We start from the raw sequence: 20,683 nt of genomic DNA, 5'->3' as shown, positions 1-20,683 counted from the left end.
AGTGTGGCCAGAACCTCAGATCTACATAAAGTAAAGAATATCAAAGAAGCAGGAAGTGAAGGCAAAATAGAAGCCTTCATTTTTCCTATACTTAACCGATCTAACAGATAACAGTTTGTTCAAAACAATAAAGTCAGCACGGTATTCAATTATGTGTGTGTGTGTCCGCATGTGTAAGTGAAATGACACAAGGGCAGGAGGGAGGGGTGCGGGTTATCCTGTGATTATCAGGTACATGTACTACCCAGGAAGCAGTGTGGTGTTCATGGAAGTGAATGTGGATTGGTTGTAAGTGCATATTGCAAACTCCAGGGCCATTACTGAAAACAGTAAAACAAGAAAAGCATAACTCAGGGTTTAAGAAAGGAGAGAAAATGGAATCATATAAAATGCTCAATTAAATCAGCAAAGGGCGGAAAGAGTGGGAGCTGAAAACAGGAGCGGAGACCCAGGGCTACAGATAGGAGGTGGTGACAGCCTGGCAGCCAGCGGCCCACGGCCACCAGCAGGTGCTTTGAATGCCAGTGGTGTAAAGTCACAGAGACTGTCACTGTGGACCAAGAGACCTGAGCAACTCTGCGCTGTCTGCGAGACCCCACTGCACACCTCTGAGAGTGGCTGGATTCTGGAACCCTGGCAGCACCAGACGTGGGGGATGTGGGGCAGTAGCAGCTCCCTTCATTGTTGGTGGGAATACGACACGGAAGAACGTGTGATTTCTTCCAAAACTAAACACACTCCTGCCATAAGACCCAGCAATACAGCTCAAAGGACTTGAAAACACGTGCACACAAGTGTTTATAGCAGCTTTATTCATAATTCCCTAAACCTGGATGCAACCAAGATGTCTGTCAGTAGGTGATGGGTAAGGAAATGGACCCATCCAGACAGTGGAATATCATTCAGCACTAAAAAAATGGACTTTTGAGCCATGAATAGACATGGTGGAAACTTTAGTGTGTATCACTAAGTGAAAGAAGTCCTCCAAGAAGGCTACGTGCCATGAGATTCCAACTCTATCATGTTCTACAAAAGGCAACTTCAGAGACAGTAAAAGGATCCATGGTTGCCAGATGTTAGAGGGAGGGAGGGATGACTAGGTAGAAAACAGAGGACTCTTAGGCCAGTGAAACTGCTCCAGATGAGACTGTAATGATGGGTACATGACATTATACACTTGTCCAAACTTGGAGTACAACAGCAAGAGTGAGTTGTGATACGGATGTCGGGAGATAATGATGTGTCACTGTAGGTTCATCAGCTGAACAAATGTACCATCTGGCGGAGGTGTTGATAATGGGAGGGCTGTGGAAGTGGGGCAGGGGTACACAGGAAATCTCTGTACCTTCTGCTCAATTTTTCTCTGAATTTATAACTTCTCTAAAAAAATAAAGGTCTATTTAAATATATATATATATATATAATATATAACTGAATGCTGGTTGACGATGTTGCCTGCGGACGGCTCTGAGCTGAGGCATGCACTCTCTTCACTATCACAAGAACGTAGCCAGTGTTGGAAATGTGCTGGAGACACGAGCGCGGACGTGAGGCTTCTCATTCATGTCACCAGAGGCACAGAGGCATTTTGAGAACGGAAAGTGACTCCTACCCAGTGCTCAGAGGCCGGTGCCCTGGGGCTGACTTACCTCCCTTACTCTGTCTACCCCTCAAGTTGACACAGAACCTCAAAGGTTAAAAAACAGAGCCTCAAAGAGGTTGCCCGGTGAGGATGTTCAGGAGCGGGGATTCTGGTCCAGAGCTGGTGTGACCCGACATCCCTCCGAGGGGCCATTGAGGCCCCGTGAGTTTCAGAGACTTGCTCAACTCACCCTGCGGGGAACAAGAGCAGGGCTCCAGACGGACAGCCTGGTGTCCTCTGACACGCACGCATTAGCCGTCCCCAAACATCACTCGTTCCGTTTCAGCGACCCATTGTGGGGTCCTTGAGGACTAGCTCAGACGTGACTGACCGACAGCACAGAGAGGAAGCTTACTGGAGGGGCCTGCGGAGCACAGGGGCTGGAGAAATGGACCAAGAGAACCAGAAGGCAGCAGCCCAGGGGTGCAAGGCCTCAGGGCATTGCTGCAAGAATGAATGGGTTCCAGTCTTTGCTTTCCCCCTAGGGTCTGTCTGTCAAGGGTGGGGACCTGGAACAACAGTCACATGGGCAGGTCCCACACTTGACCCCTAGGCAGGTTGCACTTCTTGTTTGCATGGCCCCAGCGAGGCCTCACGCAGAGGAGGGGTTATTCCCCAAAGGAAATCCAGGTGCTTTCATCAAAGGTAGGGAAGCCCAAACTAGCTCTCAGGCCTGCAGAAGTTACCTACAGCACCTCCTGTGTGCCTGCTCAATGCCAGGTGGGCTGCCTTCTGTCCCACGCCCGTAGGAGGAAGTCTCAGCTTCAGGGAGGGATTCTGCAGGCTCATCCTCTCTGCCACAGGCTCCTGAAAGGTGCCCTGGCTGGTCACATCATCTCAGGCTCTCAGACAAGACTGAGGGATGAACAAGGAGAGTGGGGAGACTGGCTATTTCTTTAAGAGCAGGAATAGGCTGCCCTGGACACCCTCCCATCGCCCTGCTTGGTTTTGTCTGCCAAATAGAGGTGCGTCCTTTCCACTCCATTTCTTAACTGAGTAAACTCTGTGATCCTAAATGCAAATGCACTGAGCCAGCACAAACAAGCCCCTGTTTTCTGCACACTTCTTCTGAAAGAACAGGATGAGTGATGGGTCAACTGGCTAAGAGACAGAAATTGCTCTAGAAGGCAGCTGCAGGGTTTGGCCAAAAGGCCCTGCAAGTTCAGTCCATTTGCTCCTTATTTGTTAGGTTGTTTGTTTATCCATCCACCATCCATCCATCCATCCATCCACTATCCATCCATTCATTCATCCATCCATCCATCCATCCATCCATCCATCCATCCACCATCCATCCATCCACCATCCATCCATCCATCCATCCATCCATCCATCCATCCATCCACCATCCATTCATCCATCCATCCATCCACCATCCATTCATCCATCCATCCATCCACCCATCCATCCATCCACCATCCATCCATCCACCCATCCATCCACCATCCATCCATCCATCCATCCATCCATCCATCCATCCATCCATCCATTCCCTTAGTGAGAACTTCCAAGTGAAGGACAAGGACTTTGCCTGCAGGGAGCTTATGTGTAAGGGGAGTAGGTGGACCAGGAACCATATAGTGTGTCAGGGCTGTGCCTCTGAGGCTTTAGGGAACTATAGGAGGAGGCAGAAAGGTGACCCTAGTTCAGGGAGGGCTTCTTCCCGGGGAGTGTGTAAGTGGGGGAACGCAGAGCAGGTAGGAAGACGTCAGCCAGCAAAGGAGCTGAGGTGTCTGAACAAAGGGTCTGCTGCAGCCCGAGGGGAGAAGGCACGGTAACTGCCTATAAAATTGAAAGAATCATCTCTCCATGGCCCAAATTCCATCCTGTGGGAAAAATGTGGTCCTGGAATAGCTCTGCTCTATCCAACTACTCCAGGCCTGTCTAAAGTTAGGTACCCCAGCACCCCAACTTCTCCAGCTCCAGCTCACCTACTCTGCCTCTCATGTCCCCGAACCCATGGTTGGACCACCTGAGTGTACTCCCAGCCTTGATCTCTTTCTGGTACATTTGTCTGCTTTCCATCTGAGAGGTGGGAATCCTGAGGGCAGGGTCCCGTCACATTCCTTTTCCACAACCCCCTCTGCATGACTGAGCTCCGAACAGGCTCAACAAATGAGCCGCTACCAAACAAGCTCTTAGTGCATTCAAGACGCTGGACCAGACACCTTGGCAATGTTTGCTCTGTGGTGTGACAAAAAATTCAGGATACAGCCTCATGCTGGATTCCCTATTAACCTCAAGTGTGCGAGCTTTCATGTCTATTTTTCCGTGTCATTCTATCTTTTTAGTCAGACTGATGCTTGGCCATGCTGTAGGGCTACATTAACTGTAAATCTTAGTGGCTTCGCACAAAGTTTATTTCTAGCTCATGGAGTGAGCCCAACATGTGTGTGCAGAAAGACTCTACAAAGAAGGCTGGAGACATGGTCTGATGAAGGGGCTGCTGTCCAGTAGCCGTACTGCCCGACATGGGCTCTCTTTGGTTGCCATGACAAAGACAGACCTGGAGCATCTTTCCCCATCCCTGACTCTTCTGTGCTTCCTTTTGTATAGTTTCCAGTTCTGTGCCAAAGTGACTATTCTTGTCTTTTAATTATGTCAAGATATTGCTCTTACTACTGTAAGATCTGTATCTGGTAACTTCATAGTTTGAATCTCCTGAAGATTTGTCTCTATTGTCTGTTCTCCCTTTTATTTTTGGTCATATTTTGGCCTCTCAAATACCTGGTTACTTTTGAATAAGTGTGGGACATTGGTTAAATGAAAAATTCCTGATGTCATTCAAGGCTTTGCTGAATGATGGTCTCTTCCTCCAGGGAAGATTTTGTTTTGTTTTTGGCGAGGAGCTATCCCAGGGGCCTCTGTCTTTACACATTATGGTTTCATATAACTTGAAGCTGACTTTAATCTCTCTTGGAGATGACCATTGTCCAGTCAGCCTTGACCCCTAAGGCAAAACTTATGCAAATTCCAAGCCAAATTTTGAACTATTTATCGACAACCCTCCTATTTGGCAGTCCTTGGATTCTAGTTTTTGTCCCCTGGCCTTATGAGAATGTTGTAAACTCTGTTCGGCTTCTCAGCCCTTCAGCCACTGTTTCTGGGATTGGCAATTGCCTCAAGGGGAAACGAGGTACCGGATTCCGGGTTTCCTGTCTCACAAGTCCCCTTTTCTCCCAGATTTTGGACCCACATAGTCTGCTTTGTTCCTTGATGCCTTCGAACAGAGATTTTTAAAACTTTGCCCAGATGTTCTTACTTATTTTTTTTTGAGAGGGCACCTCTCATATTTATTGATCAAATGGTAGTTTACAGATGTTCTTCTTTTTTAAGTGAGAGGATTGATTCAAGGACCCTAGCCTGCCATTGGTGAACTACCCCCATCCTCCCAGCCAAACTGTATACATGAAAAATTGTTAGAAACTTAAACCCAACAATAGAGGATTCATTATAGTAGATCCAGGCAAATGGAATACTATGCTATCATTAAAGTATGAAAATATTTTACTATGATAAAATACTAACAATAAAATTGTAAGGGAAGATCAGAGTACAATTTTTTACATTATTCCAGTTTTGTGAAAATATAAAATATGTGTATGAGCATAGATAAATGACTAGAAAGAAAAATAGTAAAATATTGGTAGTGGTTACTGCTCAGTGGCTAGATTTCTTCTTTATATGCTTCTACAATTCCTGAATTTTATGCCCTGAGGTATATTATCTCTGTAGTCAGAAAAATTAGGAGCAATATTTCAATTTGCTTCAGAAAGAACGGCTGGATCCCATCTCCTCTGAGCCGTCAGCGCCTGCGCCCGCGGGGAGTCAGTCCAGTATGGGGAGTGCCCTTGCTCATCCCATGCCAGTGAGGTTTGGGTTCCTGATTTTCTCTGAATTCAGGAGTGGGTAGGGCTGACTGTATCTCCCAAAATGTCTTATCCCATCTCTGTCTCATCACTACATCTTGATGAACATTTATTGACAAGTGATTTCATGCTGATTGCCACACTATGTACTGAATCATGAAATGTTGGTGCTGGGGGGGAGCTTGGAGATCCTTTAACTAAGTAGAATATTAGGCATAAGACATACACGCACACGAGCACCAGCTGAGCTGCTCCGGTTGAAGTGTGTGTCAGGGAGGATTCCCACCCACACCTGTGGGCTTCCAGCCTCTCCTCCCCATCCCCCCATGTGGCTTTGGGGGCAGGTTTGGGGCCCCAATGTGATGTATGACATCGTGTGACAGTGCAAAGGCTTCCCGACCGCTCCCTGCCCCACCAACTGGAGGAGGGCACAGTGTTCTCACCTCAAAGCGATACACTTCTGTTTGACGGCACGGGACAGAGACACCTGTTATTTATCCATTTAGCTTCTGTGCCTCCCGGCAGAGTGTAAGTGACCAAGGGACAGTGACCCTGTTTGTCCTGCTGCCTACACCATCCACAGGACCATGTCCTCACTATATTGCCTTGGCAAGTCGCCAGTATCGCCAGGTCTCTGCTTTCTCATTGGTAAAGTGGGGTTGATGCTAATAGGGTGTACCTCCCAGGGGCCTTTGGAGGAGAAGAGAGTTACCCATGCAAAGTGCAAGAGGGCAGCTGGCATGCAGTGTGTGATACGTACACAGCGCCTGCTGGTGGTACCACCATTGTTGTTAAGGTCAGAGGCCTCCTACCGTCTACATTCAGACCTTGTTATCTCTCACAGGAGTTCTGGTTTCTGGTTCCGAGGGCTTCGATACCCTGAAAAGGAGCTGCTCCCCACAGTGGCCTCTGCGTCCCGGCACCCTGGAACTTGCCTTCCCGACGGGGCTGTCTTGGCAGGTGCCACCTCCGATGCCTACTCACTTCCCTCTTCTCAACTCTGCTCACAGACAGAGAAGCTGGTCACCAGGTTTCTCCATTGGTTTCCGGGGTGTGGACCCCACAGGAAAACATGGTTTCCTCTTAACTTCCTGCAGAGGATTAGCCTGGCTGAGCCTGTGTGCCCTGGGCCTTGTGAAATCCTGGCGGATGGCAACATCTGGCAACACGGAGTGTGCCCGGAAATCTGCAGTGGTCCAAGTCTCCTGTCCTGGGGATAAAACACTTAGAGAAAGGGCATCGCCCCAGTGGGTCAGGCCAAGCCCTGTTGTTACCACCGCGTAGGGCCTAGAAATTGAAGCTTGTTTTGCAGCTGTTTAGGTGATGGTACACTTTCACGACACAGTGCTAAAGCCATTTAACACCTTTAAAGAAACTGGAAATGGGTTTTTCATGTGTAGTGATGCTGAAAATTGAGAATAATGACGGAATTATTAAGAACAGTCTTCCTAGTCTTGGGCTCTTAATTGCCTCTGGTCTGTAAGGTTGACAAATAAACACCGTAGAATCCAAATGTGAAATATTTGGTCTTGGAAGCCTAGGGGAATGGCTCCTAATTCTTCTGTTTATCGGTTGTGAGAAATGCTTTTTTGGTAGAGAGACGTGTTGAGGCAAGAGCAGATTGCGGGGAGCCTGCCTCCCACCCCGGTTCTGCTTTCCGTGGGGCCCGTGGCTCTCATCTCTCCAAGGAGGCCGTTTGAATATGATGAGGGCAAATGGACTCTATGGAGTGAGGGAGCTCCCAGGACCCCTCAGTGGCTCTGCAGGCAGCTAGGTTGGGCAAAGGTTGAGCTAAAGTTGAGCAGGGTTCTTTCCTGTAGAATTTCTCTTAGTCTTTAATATAGTTATAATCATAGGTAACATTTACTAAGTACTTACTCTGTGCCATCAGTGCTAAAAGCTTTGCATTTGACCTCATTTTGTCTTCAACAGGTAGAAGAGACACTGGGGCTTATAAACAGCTTCTCTCCTGTTCACAGAGCTAATGAGTGGAAGCATCTGGTCTTTACCACGGATCTGTCTGGAAAAAGAACCTGTGCTTAGCCATTATGTTCTCTGTCCTGTCCAGGAAGCCCTGATGGAAACTTGAAGTCATGTAGCCCAGTGCTCCCATTTTCCAGATCAGAAGATGGAGGCTTCTTTAGGCCTCCGTGTAGATAAGCTGCAGGCTTCCTCTCCCCCATCCTCCCTTCTTCCCACATGTCACTTTTTCCATTGCTCTGGTGGCGCCCCTTAGGCAGGAGTGTGCATTCACCCCAAGCAGATTTTGGGACACCTGGGCCATCTGCATATTTCTTGGTCAAATGTGCACTCAGGTGCCTTACCACTTGGGTTCAGATCTCGGCTCCACCACCTGTGCAGTGTGACTTTGGGCAACCTACTTAACCTCTCTGGGCCTTAATAGCCTCAGCTGCAAATGATGCCCTTTACTCATAGGTTTGACATTGTTAACAGAGTTTTATATATAAAGTGCAAAAATTTGTAAGATTCTAGGGTGTCTTGCCAATGGGTTTCAGCTCCAGGCAAGTTCACTATGAATTCAATGTGACCAAAGAAATGACAGTAGAACATTCTTGGGGTGAAAGGGTTTATATCCAACTTTATTCCCACAGTGACAGGTCAGTCACCAAAACACCATTCACTCAGAGCGAGTCTGCACGCAGCAAGCCAGTCTCTGCCTCTGGGCCTCTGTCCTCGGCGCTGCTCTCCTGCAGCCTTGCAATTGTGTCACTGTGTCGCCTAGAGCGCTGGGCGGGGCTCTTTACATAGAGTCAATAACGACGCACTGCCCACAAGTGTGTAGTGAGCTAGCCAAGCAGGGCCAGGTGAGAATCCTGGCCCCAAGAACCTTCATTTTATCCACGTGGGGCATCTTTTCCCAACCTACCCTGGAACCTAGTCTATGCTGCTCAAGGGGTGGGTCAGCCTGACAGCTCTTGCCAAGAGTTCTAGAAATAAAGTGGGCAATGAATTCTTCCCAGAAGCAAACAAAAGTATCCATCAGACTGGAAAACAAACCCCTCTTCTCTGCTGTATTTCAATGAGTGGCCAGCAGATGGCAGAAGCAAGCCAGGAACGGGAGCCTGTGCCCGGCCTGCCTGGCGGGCGGCAGCTGCCTCTGAAAATCCCGTGGTTTTTGGAGGTTGTGTTGAGAGATCTCCAGTGAACGAGCCGTCCTTCATTCTAAGCAGGGCCCTAAACAAGCTCAGCACTGGCTTGGTGGCCGGCACAGAGGGCCCAGGGGCTCCCGGCTGCTCCCAGCAGGTGCTGATGCCCACCTGTTACCACAATCTGGCCCCGTGCAGAGGACCTGCTGCCTCTCACTGGCCCCTGACTGCAGAGACATTCCTGGCCAGGGCCCAGGCGTGGAAGTGGTCACAGCGTCTCTGTCATTAAAGGGGGTTCCTGACAGTAACTCCACAGGCCAGTTCCGGGGGGTGTGGTTATTCAGTCATTCAGGAAGTATTTACCGAGTGCCAGCTGCGCCTGGTCCTCCTCTGGGCTCCAGGGATGCAACACCAACAGCGCCCACCAGGCCCACGGCTGCCGAGGAGCTCCCCTCCAGTGGGTGAGAAAGAAAGTAACTGGTAAGGAGTCAAACAAGGTAAAACGGGGCGTGTCCAGGGCAAGGAAAAAGGACGGACGGGGGGTTTGGAGAGGGTGGTGGATGGGATTCGCGGGCTCAGGGAGAGCTGAGGCCAGACTGACCAGAAGGAGCCACCTGCCCGGGGAGCTGGAAGGGCATTCCAGGCAGGGGGGGAGCCGGGGCAAACCACGGAAGGTGGCCAGTGTGGCTGCGCACGCACGTGGCGGGGGCCAGGGCCCTGGTCACCTAGGCAGGGCAGGTAAGGAATGTGGGATTGCCCGAGGGACGAGTGCAGTCCTGTCATACGCTTCCACCTGCGCGCTGCCGGCCCATCACTGTGCATTTGGCTTGAGCTTCCAGCCCCTGTTACCGGCGGCCCCTCCGCCAGGTGGAGCAGGTTGCCCAGAGCAGCTGGAAATGTCTTCAGGCCTCCTGGCTGTGCCTTGTGACATCATCTCCCTGGTAGGTGTGGGCCCCCTGGGCAGCTGCCCGTCTCTGGCCTCTTCACCTGGCTCCTGCCAGCCGCCCGCCTAGACAGGCCCGGCACGCTGTTTCGCAGGGCCTCAGGGGGGGAAGCTGAGGCCCAGTGGAGCCCCCCGAGGGGCCTCCGACCTCCCACCTCCAGCTTATCACCGTTCCCCCTAGGGTGGGGGGCGGGGCTTGAAAACCAAGACCTGATTTTCACATCTGAGAAAACAGTTAAACTGACAATTCCTCACAGACTGAAATTCAAGTCCTTATTCAGATGCTAAGTGAGAGAGGATTTCACTTCCTTGCCTCGGCTCTTGCTCCTGCCACGGAGTCATAGCTGGTGGAGCTTCTCTCTGTCTGCCTGCAGTCCCTTGACATGGCCAGGGAAGCAGCCGGACGCTCCTGGCGGCCTCTGCTCAGATAGAAACCCGTGCGGTGAGCTGAGGGTAAGAGCAGCAGGCAGGTGGGGCCTGGGAACGCCACCAGCGGGCACCCCTGCGCAGTCCTGGGAGGCAGCCATCAGACGGGGGTTGTGCTGGGGATGAAGCTGCTGGTGAGCGTGTGCACGTCGGGAACTTGCCTTGGCCTCAGGCAGAGCGCAGTGGGGCACAGGTGACCAGGTGCGGTGACAGGCCCATGGCGGTGCTCACCTCCTTGGGTTCATGGCCCCCTCGCCCAGGAGGTCCCCGGGGGGCCCAGGAGGCACTCTAAAAGTGAACACCTTGCACAGAACATGAATTCGGACATAGCCTGAGCGTGTGTCTGGGCCGCACCTGCCCCCACCGCCGAGTGCCTCCTTCAGAGTAGCCCCGTCCAGCCACCGACACTCAAGGTGCCTGGGATGGCAGCGACGCTCCAGGGAGCTTTAAGGAGGACCGTGGTCATCTCTCTGGGCCTTGGACTCCCACTCCCGTTCTCTTGCCCGTGGCTTTTCTGAATCTTGCTCTTTTCCCAGCCCCACAGCTGAGCCTCGTGGGCTACGTCTGTGTGCTGCCCACATCGTCCTCCTGTCTTGCCATCTACTGATGTTGTCACATCAGCCTGGGGCTGGGATGGGGACGGGATGGTCATGCCAAATGGGAAAGGACATTTTCTTTATCAGGGAGGGGCAAAAGGGAGGCAGGACACCTTACCGTGAGCACAGACACCACCCTGTTACCCGTGGCTATGGCCTAATCAGCTGTGGGGGTCGAGACCCGGTACCTACCGTCTTGCTACCCCAATTTCCACAACCCGAATATTTGCCTTAGTGGCCTGTCAAAATTTCAGCCAGATTCATTGACAGAATAAAACAGTCCCCATAACATCTGCATGGACTTGCCACGGAGCCCACAGTGTGGCGCAGGCTGGTGTGAGGGGGCCACGTGGTCCTGGCTGTTCCGGTGGGGCTGACCCTCCCTCCCCTCCTGCCCCTTCCTGGGAGTTAGCCCTCCACAGCGCCCGTCTGCTTCTGCAGGAGACTGAGACACTCCCAGCCTGGGTCTAACTTAGATGCTACCTTGAAGCTGTTTCTTTGCTGGAGCGGTTGTATTTGCTGCTTCTAAGTGTGGAAAGAAGACAAACTTGAATTTGATTCAGCGCAGTGCCTTAAATACAGCACGTAAACGTTCCCCTCCGTGAATTCATTCAGTGTGGACTAATTAGAAAGTAGGTATTTTACGTGTGCGCATTAAGCCAAAATCCTTAGGCATTGTTAGACAGGAGTTTAGAAATGGTTTGCTGGTATTTGGAACATTGGTTGGGGGTGTTTTGGACGGTCTGGGAATGTGTTATTGTCTTTTTCATGTCAGGTAATGGGACGTATGCATGTGGTGTCTGAAAGTTTGCTCTCCAAAGTGTTTCCAGGAATTGCTAATATATGGAAAATGAGGGGTGCCTACATTCTACGTGATCCACATACTGGTGGGGGTCATCCTTCTGTGACTTGGCCAGGTGAAACGGGCCGAGAATCACGAAGAAGACTGAGGCCGACATGATGAATCCCTGCCCTCTTTTGTTGTTGACGAGAAAAACAAGTGCCCCCCAGCAACCCCGCTGGTGGAGCCAGCTGCCCAGCTGCAGCCCCACGGCAGTGAGAGGCTGGGCCTGACCGTGGCCTTTGCCAAGCCAGATGCACAGCTCTGCCTCTCATGGGGCCGGGTGTGGGGTGAGCGGAGCTTGTAAGGAATCAGACCCACAGGTGACTGATCTTCTCAAGGCTGGCACTCGAGCTGGGTGCCTGGGGGGCCTGTTGTGCCAAAGGGCTGCCTGGCCTGCACAGGAGCTTCTCCCAGATTCCACTGCAGCCTTTCCTGTAGCACACTGGTGATTGCCTGGGCCCTGCCTGCCCACCGTGGCCTGGACTGGACTACCCGCTGCACCTGGCAGCCGAAATGCCCCTGGATCCCACCTGAATGTGCTTGCGGCCTGAAAGCTCATTTTCTAGGCTCTACCCTGAGATGGAGTTTCTCTGCTGGCAGATTCACGCAGAGAGACGCTGCTCAGCTCCTTCCTCCCTATGTCTGCCAGGAAGAGCCACTTGGTGATACTGTTAATTAAAACTATGGCACTTGAGGGCAGGAACAAGTTAAAAACTCTGAAGTCATTTTCCCTAATAGGAATCTTACTTTGGAGGTGTTCATGAAGGTCAGGCCAACCAGGAAAACCTGAAAGCCGCAAATGCACTCGAACAGGTTAATTTAATTTACTTAACCAGGTGCCTGGAGGCGGAGTGGGAACCGGGGCCTGCCACCGGCGGGGAATTGGGGAGGTCTAGGCCCCGGATTCTGAGGACGGGGGATGGAAGGAGGAGCCGGACTTCCTTGGAAGACTTGGAACTGCTGAGTTAGACGGTCTGGAACTTGCTGACCAGCCATCTCTGTGCCCAGCTCTCTATGATCTGGTGGCTTTTGTCAACTGGAAATTCATTTTAAAGTGGTGGCAGTGGCTGCAGAGTGGCTATATCTGGAATCCACTGGTCCTACAAAGAATTCCCCCTTTTCCGTGTTTTCTGGCCCAAGTAGCTGCTCTGAATGCTGAAGGCTCTCTGGCGCTGGCAGCTTCTCAGGCAGGAGCACTGCGGTTCCTCTGAGAAAAACTGGAGTGACTTCGAAAGGCCTAGAGGCAGGGTGCGCTCTGAACCTGAGGCACGCAGGCCAGGCCTTCTGCAGGGGGCGCGCAGGACCCCTGCTTCAGAGCTAACTCACCCAGGGCTCTTGGGCCCATCTGCGAAACCACCTCTCCCCACAGGGCTGGGAGACAAGGCCCTCTGGGGAAGCAGTTTAATTGCTGGAACCTGGCTCTGGGCCATGAAGACCCAGATTTTATCCCCTCTCCTTCATTTGCACATTTAAAGCCCAGAGCAGTGGAGCTGGGCTGGGGTGAGGGCCTGCAGTTGCCAGGAGACCCCTCCCTGGGCTCACGGGGCTTGAGGCTCGCGGGTAGATGTGGTTGCCTCTGTCGGACACACCAGTCCTGCATTGCCCCAGCTCTGAGCTGGAGCAACATGGAGACCACACAGCCTGGCCCGGCCTGCGGGAATGTAGGACAGCGTCCGGGCACCCTGGCCCTCCCAGAAACACAGAGACCTGCTGTTGGCTCCTTCCAGAATGTTCTCCAAATCCTCTCCCAATTTGACTTCCTTCCTCTCCATAGCAACCAACACCCCATGATAAGCGGCCAGACACATTCTTGTCTCTGTTTTGCTCCTGGCATCTTGGGCCACTGATATGGACGCAGGGACCTCAGGTGCCTGGGGGCCATTCCCAGTTGATAGTGTTGGGGTTCAGAATCCATTCATGGCTGCCCTTCAGTGACCAGCATTAGTCCAGTACAAATATCTCCAGAACAGGATAAAGGATTAGCCTGGCCTTTGGTCCTGGTTTCTGGGAGGAAACCTCTAAATTCTTGGGATTTCCTGGGAGATGGTATGTTTATTACTCATGGTGGCATCCTGGGACCACATGCTCAGGGGACAACTCAAGATGGGGTGACGCTGGTGGTTAGACTGCTGTGCGTTAGAGGGCTGGGGCCAGACCTCCTGGGAGGGGAGGGCTGTGTGGTCAGCAGTTCACTGGTTTGTGCCTGTGTTGACAACTGCGGACACTGAGGTGAAGTTGAGCTTCCTGTCGGTGCTCCGTGCTGCTGCGCTCGCCGGAGACACAGCCTGATTGCACCAGGGGAGGGCTCGGGAGCTCCACGCTTGGGACCCTCCTGCCTGGCCCTAAGCATCTCCTCCGGCTGGTCCTCACTTGCATATGCTTTGCAGGAGCGCTGTAATTGTGAGTACCAGTTTCCTGGGCTCTGTGAGTCCCTCTGGCAAATCATCACACACGGGGGATTGTGGGGCCCCAATATCTACAGCCAGCTGGTCAGAAGTGCAGGTGACCCAGAGACCCCAGAGCGTCTGCAGTGAGGGCTCCTGTGGGGACTGGCTCTGGGGGTGCGTGTCAGGTCCCACCGCCCTCAGCACAGTCAGGGGAAAGGGAAAGAGAGTGTCCTTGCACGTCTACACTCCAGTGCAGTGGTTTCTAAAGTGGCTGCTGCTCATTTAGAGACAGGAGCTGCGGGGACTTCCGGATCCAGTCTGGTTTGGTGGGCTTGCAGGGGGGGCCCGGAGCCTGCGGTTTAAGCAGCGTTCACAGGTAGTGCTGAGGCAGCATCATGTTTAAGGATCGCTTTCTCATGAAGCCAAGCCCATGTCCCAAGCAGAGAAAGAAAGAAGAGTAAATGCAACAGGCCATTTGCCGATATTCAAGCAAAAGGAACGGAAAGATGCAGATGGAAACGGTAGTGCTGGCGGGCAGGTCATGCTCGGGTCTGACTCTCCAAAGGTGTGGCTTGGACCACGGGGCCTCGAGTTTTTCCTCTGGGTTCAGACGTCAGTGTCCTCTGATGGATGCATATATTGGCTCTTGGGGAATGAGGCCAGAAGCCACAAGCTGCCGCTGGCAGGGCCTGGGGCCTCGGCTCTGGGGCGTTGGTCAGGTGGGACTGCAGACTTGCGGCTGGGGCAGCAGGGTAGAAATGTCTCCAGAACTGGGGGCACGTGAGCAATTCATGGCGACAGGATTCTCAGGGCTGTTTCTTTTCCTTTGTCCCCAGCCACTGCCTGGAACCACTTTTGTCTCCCACCAGGGTGACAGCCATGGGTTCTCTGTCATTTCCCTACTGGTTCTTGTCTCTAGGCAGCCTTTTGTCCTCACAGCAGCCTAGGTGATCTTTTAAAAAAATCAATCAGATCATGTCTCTTTCTTGCTTGAAATCCTCCAGTGGGTTTCTGTTGCACTATGAAAAAGAAAATCAGAGTCCCAGGGATCTGTCCCTTCCTGTCCCCTCTGCCTGACTGGTCCACTCATGTACCAATTTGCACCCTCCCTGGCTTGCTTTCTGTTCCTTAAAGGGTTCTCAACTCTCTTCTACCACAGGGCCTTTGCCTAAGCTGGCCCCACCACCTGCAGTGTCCTGCCTTCTTCCCCATGCTCAGCATGGCTTGTTTCTTGAAACTCATAATCTCACCTTAAATACCATTCTTCAGAAAGGCCTTCTTTGAGCAAAAAACATAGGGAGGTGGCTGCTATTATTGTCCATGACATCATGCTGTTCATGTCCTTCATAGAATTAATCATGCTTCTTAATATGTATTTCTGTTTGCTTTTCCTGTCTCTTCTATGCTACTGAGTGGTCCATCCAGGGCCTGGGACATAGTAGGTGCTAACTTTGGTCAGTGACCAATACCGGCTGCAGCAGCAGATGCCCGTGAAGAGCTCAGGGGCTTGTCCCAGGGGGGTTTGTTTCTTGACCGCATGCTTCACTCAGGGGGGATAGGTGGGGACCTCTGCTTTCCACTCTCCAGTTAAAGGGGCTTCTGCCCCCTGGCAGCCCCACCATCCGGGCTATGTGGCCTGCAAGGTTTGCCAAAGAAGAGAAGTCAAGAGAAAATGAGGCACTTGGCTTCGAACAGCCAGAAGGCCCATGTGCCACTTCTGTTCACGGTCCTTTTGGCCCAGCCAGTCATGCTGCTCCAACGTACTGAGGAGTCCCAGGAGAGGAGGGGGCAGAGGGATGCTGGGGGAGCACCAGGGCAGGGAGGGGGCGGGGGCGGGGGGTGGGGGGGTGAGAACTGTGCCACCAGAGGCCATGGTGTGAGGCGCCTGGGGGGGCACTGTTCCCATGGAGCGGCACTGGGGTTTCCTCTGGACTTTTCCTGCATGCGCACTTCTGGGAACCAGTGTTCACGCTGGGCAGCAGGCAAGGACAGAGGACAAATCCTCCATTCCCGTCTGCCTTCGCCGGGCCTGCGTGATGGAGTGGCTGCATCTTCGGCTGGCCATGTGCATGTTCGCCTGTGGACAGGGACTCTGCAGCCGTTAGCAGGAGCTGCCTGCCTAATGCTCCGTGAAGCACCTTGGAAAATAGGCCATCACAGGAAATAAATGATCAGGTGGGCACAGGCGACCTGCAGCTCGCTCCAGACCCACTCCTGTTCCCTAGGAGGCCCCCCTCCCTCTGGTGGGCACCCAGGAAATGGGCGGCGGAAACCAGCCTGGTGATTCAGCTCCTGCCTTCCTATGAGTTCCCCCCAGCCTCGTGCATCTCATGTTTGATTATGAGGCCATGGATGGCGCCGATATTAATTATAGGGCCGAGCCTACGTTACTGGGGAAGTCAGGCACATGGAACTTGACTCTCCTCGAGAAGGAAAATTATATTTTTCCTGATTGCAAATAGGATGCCAGGGAAATGTGCAAAATCACACTTAGGGGTTTTAAACTAATGAGCTTCAGTTAAAAAAAATAAACTTTTCTATATGGAGAAGATTGAGAGAATTCACTTGAGGAATGTGGAGTTTCTCATTGGCTGTGTTACCTGCTGGTGGCCTGCTGAGGGCAGGGGCTTCATACAGGGCAGGTCTTGGGGGGCTCTTAGGCAGAGCCGGCTTCGCTCTTGGTGCAAAGCCAGAAATAGGTTATGGCTGGGTTTTCTAAATACATAGAGTGAAAGCATTTATTCTTGGCTAAAAAAGAAACATGCATTTTCCAAAGGGTGAGATGGGAAGAGTTTGACATATTTCAGTTTGTGAATAAGTAAAAACCCAATTAATATTAATAATGATGATAACAGTGGCTAATGGAGCTTGTGCTGCACCCCCGGCCCCACTCCAGGAGCTCCCGGGGCACGTGGGTGCCATCGCGTCCTCACAGCCACCCCCAGCGGCTCTCCAGCAGGGGCGGGCTGGCCGCACAGGTGCCCCGGGCGTGCTGCTCGGTCTGCGTCCCACAGAAGGCACTGCGGGGGTCCGTCATGTGACGCTGCCCTGTTAAGAATGGCGTGTCATTGTGTCAGCAATGGAATCAGTGCTGCCGGTTTTACACCCTTTGTGTGCTAAGCATTTGCGTGTGTGCATGTGTGTGTGCCCGCACATGGGGAGAGGAAGACCTGTGTGGGGATGGGGAGTCCCGCCCACGGCATCTGTACTTGTGGCACCTGCTGGAAGGAATGTATTCCACACCTACATTTACCTACAGTTCCCTGTGCAACCTTGGACAATCCCTTTACCTCTATTTTTAAACATTTTTAAGGTCTAAAAATGTTAGACCATCATACACATAGAAAGATGCATGAGGGTGCTCAGAGGCACGAGTAATCATGATGCGCGCAGACGTGACGGCACTTGGATAGGAACTAGAGCAGGTCACCCTCTCAGCCGGCCGCAGTGTCCCTCCTCGTCACAGCCACCCCCAGGGGAGGTCGCTTGCTGAGTGTCTTCTTACTTGGTGAACAGAAATGCTGTGTGCCAGCCACAGTCATCCAAAATAAGTCATAAGGGTGAGGCTCTGTCTGGCTCGGTGCCAGGCCCTTCCTGTGAACTGTCCCGAGGACCTCCCCAAACGGTGTGACGAGGCCAGCACTCTGGCACCCAATCCTTCCCAGGTAAGTGCGTGGGTGTTGGATGGAGATGGAGGCCATGCAGTGGAGATGGAATCCAAACCCAGCCACCTGGTCGTGAGCCAGACCCTCCTGTCCCACGTTGTCCTTGAAGTTCACTTCCTTCCTGCTCCCTTCTAGGCTGCCGGGCTGCAGCTGGGACCAGGCTTTGGTATGAGGGTCGTTAGAGAAATAAGGCTGCTGGATGAGTTTTCCAGCATTTGATCATTTCCATTTCCCAAGGATCACAGGGCTCTGTGAAAAAGGCAGCTCTGGTGATAGATTATTCCTGAAGGACAGAGAAGATCTGGGTAGGCAATGGAAATTTATTAATAAAAGGAATTCCACCATCCCAAACTGGGAGAGAGCCATGGAACCAACTCTGGGTAAAGGCATCAAGTTAAAGCCACTAATTACTTCCTGATCATGCGGAATAAAAGCCACATCCCTTAAAGCACACCGGACAGCTAAACATGATCTTTGTTTTTCCCTGGTGTCGTCTAAGGAATCCAGATGTTACTATGACCAATGGTCCATTAAACACAAAGTACGCAGCTGTAGGGACTGACTTCTCAGTATTCTTGAGCCCCCAAAGGCTCTTCCTGGGCCAGGGTCCTGAGAGCCGCTCAGCGTCCCGGCAGCCCAGACCCAAAGCCCAAGGGGAGACCAGCGTGGCGCTGACTGAATGCCAGTGAGGTCGAAACAGCGACCGTCTGAAATTGTTGCGGAACATCTTTGCAAATGTGAGGGCGACTCTAGACACCGGGGCAACGGGGGTAGGAGAGGGCAATTGAGCAGATTGAAAGAAGTTTAACTCGAATATATCTAGGTGCTGTAATTTATTTTAAGCCCATCAATGATAATAGTGAAAGTGTCTAATACTCGTGCCTCTGAGCACCCTCATGCATCTTTCTATGTGTATGATGGTCTAACATTTTTAGACCTTAAAAATGTTTAAAAATATATTGAATCCCTACAACTCTGTGAAGCAGCTCATATTAGACACAGAGATTCAAAGAGGTAACATGGTTTCCCCAAAGCCCCTCAATAACTGTAGTCAAGGTCGGGTCAAGTCTGAGTACCGAAAATCTGGTTCTACTTATTTGACATTCAAGCTGACCTTTCATCTTTCAAAATTTGCCCTGATCTCAGGGTTTTGTGAAAAAAAGTTGGGTTTGAGATTCAGCAAAGAAACTCATTTTTAATGTTTATTCTTTTTTTTTTTTTGAGAGGGCATCTCTCATATTTATTGATCATATGGTTGTTAACAACAATACAATTCTGTATAGGGGACTCAATGCACAATCATTAATCAACCCCAAGGCCTAATTCTCAACAGTCTCCAATCTTCTGAAGCATATAATGTTTATTCTTTTATCTTGCCAACAACTACATGTTTATAAGTTGATTGTTGTATAAGTAATTATCATGGTAATTTTTGGATTGAAATGGGTATTTCAATAAATCTTTATAAGGTGTTGACCATTTTCATGTCAAGTATCAAAAGTGGACATTAAATTTTATGACATGTTTTTGTGATTTGTAAGAAAAGAAATTATTGTATGTTTTTCCTTTGTCCGGTAAACACGGCAAAGGTATTTTTTAAGGTTTCCTAAACTGAGCAGTTCCTGGATTGTGCAAATCAGTTGCTCATTGTCATGGCTTGTTATTTGCTTCTATTTGCTAACACTTCATTCACGCTTTTTGCATAACCTTCTTTGACTACCTTTTCTGTGGTATTCTGTGCCAGGCCATGCTGGCTTCATAAATACAGTCAAGAGACTTTTATTTTTCTCTATATCCTGGAATTGTTTAAAAAGTATAGGAATAATCAGTTATTTGAAGATTTGAGACAATAAGACTCTGGCAAACAGCAACTCATGCCCTGCTGTTGAAAGGGTGAGTTGTTTCAGCCATTTGGAAAGCAATTTATTAATATCTAGTGACGTCTAAAACATTTATGCCCTACAATCCCACAACCCCACTCCTATATACGTACCCCGGAGAAACCCTCTGATGCACACAGAAGACAGGGAGTAGAATTTGTCCTGCAGTTTGTTTTGGTTAGAATCAGAAATGACCTAAATGTTCTTCAGTAGGGGATTGGATAAGGTCATTTATGCAATAAATTAATCCGTGGCAGTTGAAGTGATTGAATCAGATCTCCCGTATCAGCCTGAAAAATTCTCAAAAACGAAATATTGAGGGGAGGGAAGGGAAAGTGAAAAAGAACATGTCCATTTTGATACAATTTGTGTAAAAATAACACAGGAAGTGAGGATATATATGGTTTTTAGATGCACATACATCATCAAAAGTACAAAAGGGAAGGATATTCATCACCTTTAAGAATCTGGTTTCCTGAGTGGAGAGAGGGAGGGAGAGAGACGGAACCAGGGATGGGGAAATGGGGCTTTCAATGTCTTGTATTATTTTATTCACTAAACCAGAAAGGTCTGCTGTAAATACAGGAAAACCATGACATTGTATGAAGCTGAGGGATGGGACTTGGTATTTGTTTTATTAACCACACTTCATTCATGGCCTTGGCACAGCCTCTTGTTGCCTTCCTTAATCTGTGCCTGGTTTCTCCATGAAGGGCCGAGAGAGGACTTTCAGAGCCCCTATTGTATTTGTACTCATTTGTCCTGGAGATGGGGGCTGGGCAGTGATGGCTGCTATTCTTGGGGGACTCTGGATTGGATCGCACAGCACTTGGCACACAGTAGGTGTTCAGTAAACTCTAGATGATGCCATCATCATCGCTGCCCACTTTGGCTCATACTTGTCCCCCCAAATTCTCCAGGTTGAAAGCCCACACTGGGTGCACTCCTTGGACTGTGACCACTCCCAGGTGTGGGTGGGAGGCACCCTGTGGAGAGTTGGGGCATAGACCCCCATGCTCACTGGGACCTCTGCGTGTGTCACTCGTCTGTTGATTTGCAATGCTGATTCCCAGGCTCCCTCTTCAGGCCTCCTCTGCCTGTTAGTGACAACAGAAGGCTGTGCCTTCCCCACTGTCCCTGCCCCCTGTCTGCCCTGCCCACATGTTCCTGGGCTCCCTTTACTGGGACCCCATTCTGACTGTACCTGGTGGATTTCCATCAGCATTTATCACACGGGGTTGTGCTTGTTCCTTAATTTCAGGGGAGGCCAAGTTACTAGTCCATGTGTGGCTTCCTTAGGAAGGTGGTTCTCAGCCTGGAGAGA

At 50.9% G+C, this 20,683-nt stretch overlaps 1 long non-coding RNA gene across 4 annotated transcripts in view; it reads left to right on the top strand.

Annotated features, from left to right (window-relative positions):
- The first annotated feature begins 8,645 nt into the window (after window positions 1–8,645).
- LOC140849740 (uncharacterized) overlaps window positions 8,646–20,683 on the top strand; it is a 183,756-nt gene continuing 171,718 nt past the window's right edge. For all 4 annotated transcript variants that reach the window (XR_012131914.1, XR_012131913.1, XR_012131915.1 and 1 more), the window contains exon 1: window positions 8,646–9,098. This is a non-coding gene — a long non-coding RNA (uncharacterized lncRNA). The remainder of the gene's footprint in view (window positions 9,099–20,683) is intronic.

Source organism: Manis javanica, chromosome 5, assembly GCF_040802235.1.
Source record: "Manis javanica isolate MJ-LG chromosome 5, MJ_LKY, whole genome shotgun sequence".
In the NCBI taxonomy this organism is placed as follows: Eukaryota; Metazoa; Chordata; class Mammalia; order Pholidota; family Manidae; genus Manis; species Manis javanica.
This window is presented reverse-complemented; position numbering and strand designations above follow the sequence as displayed.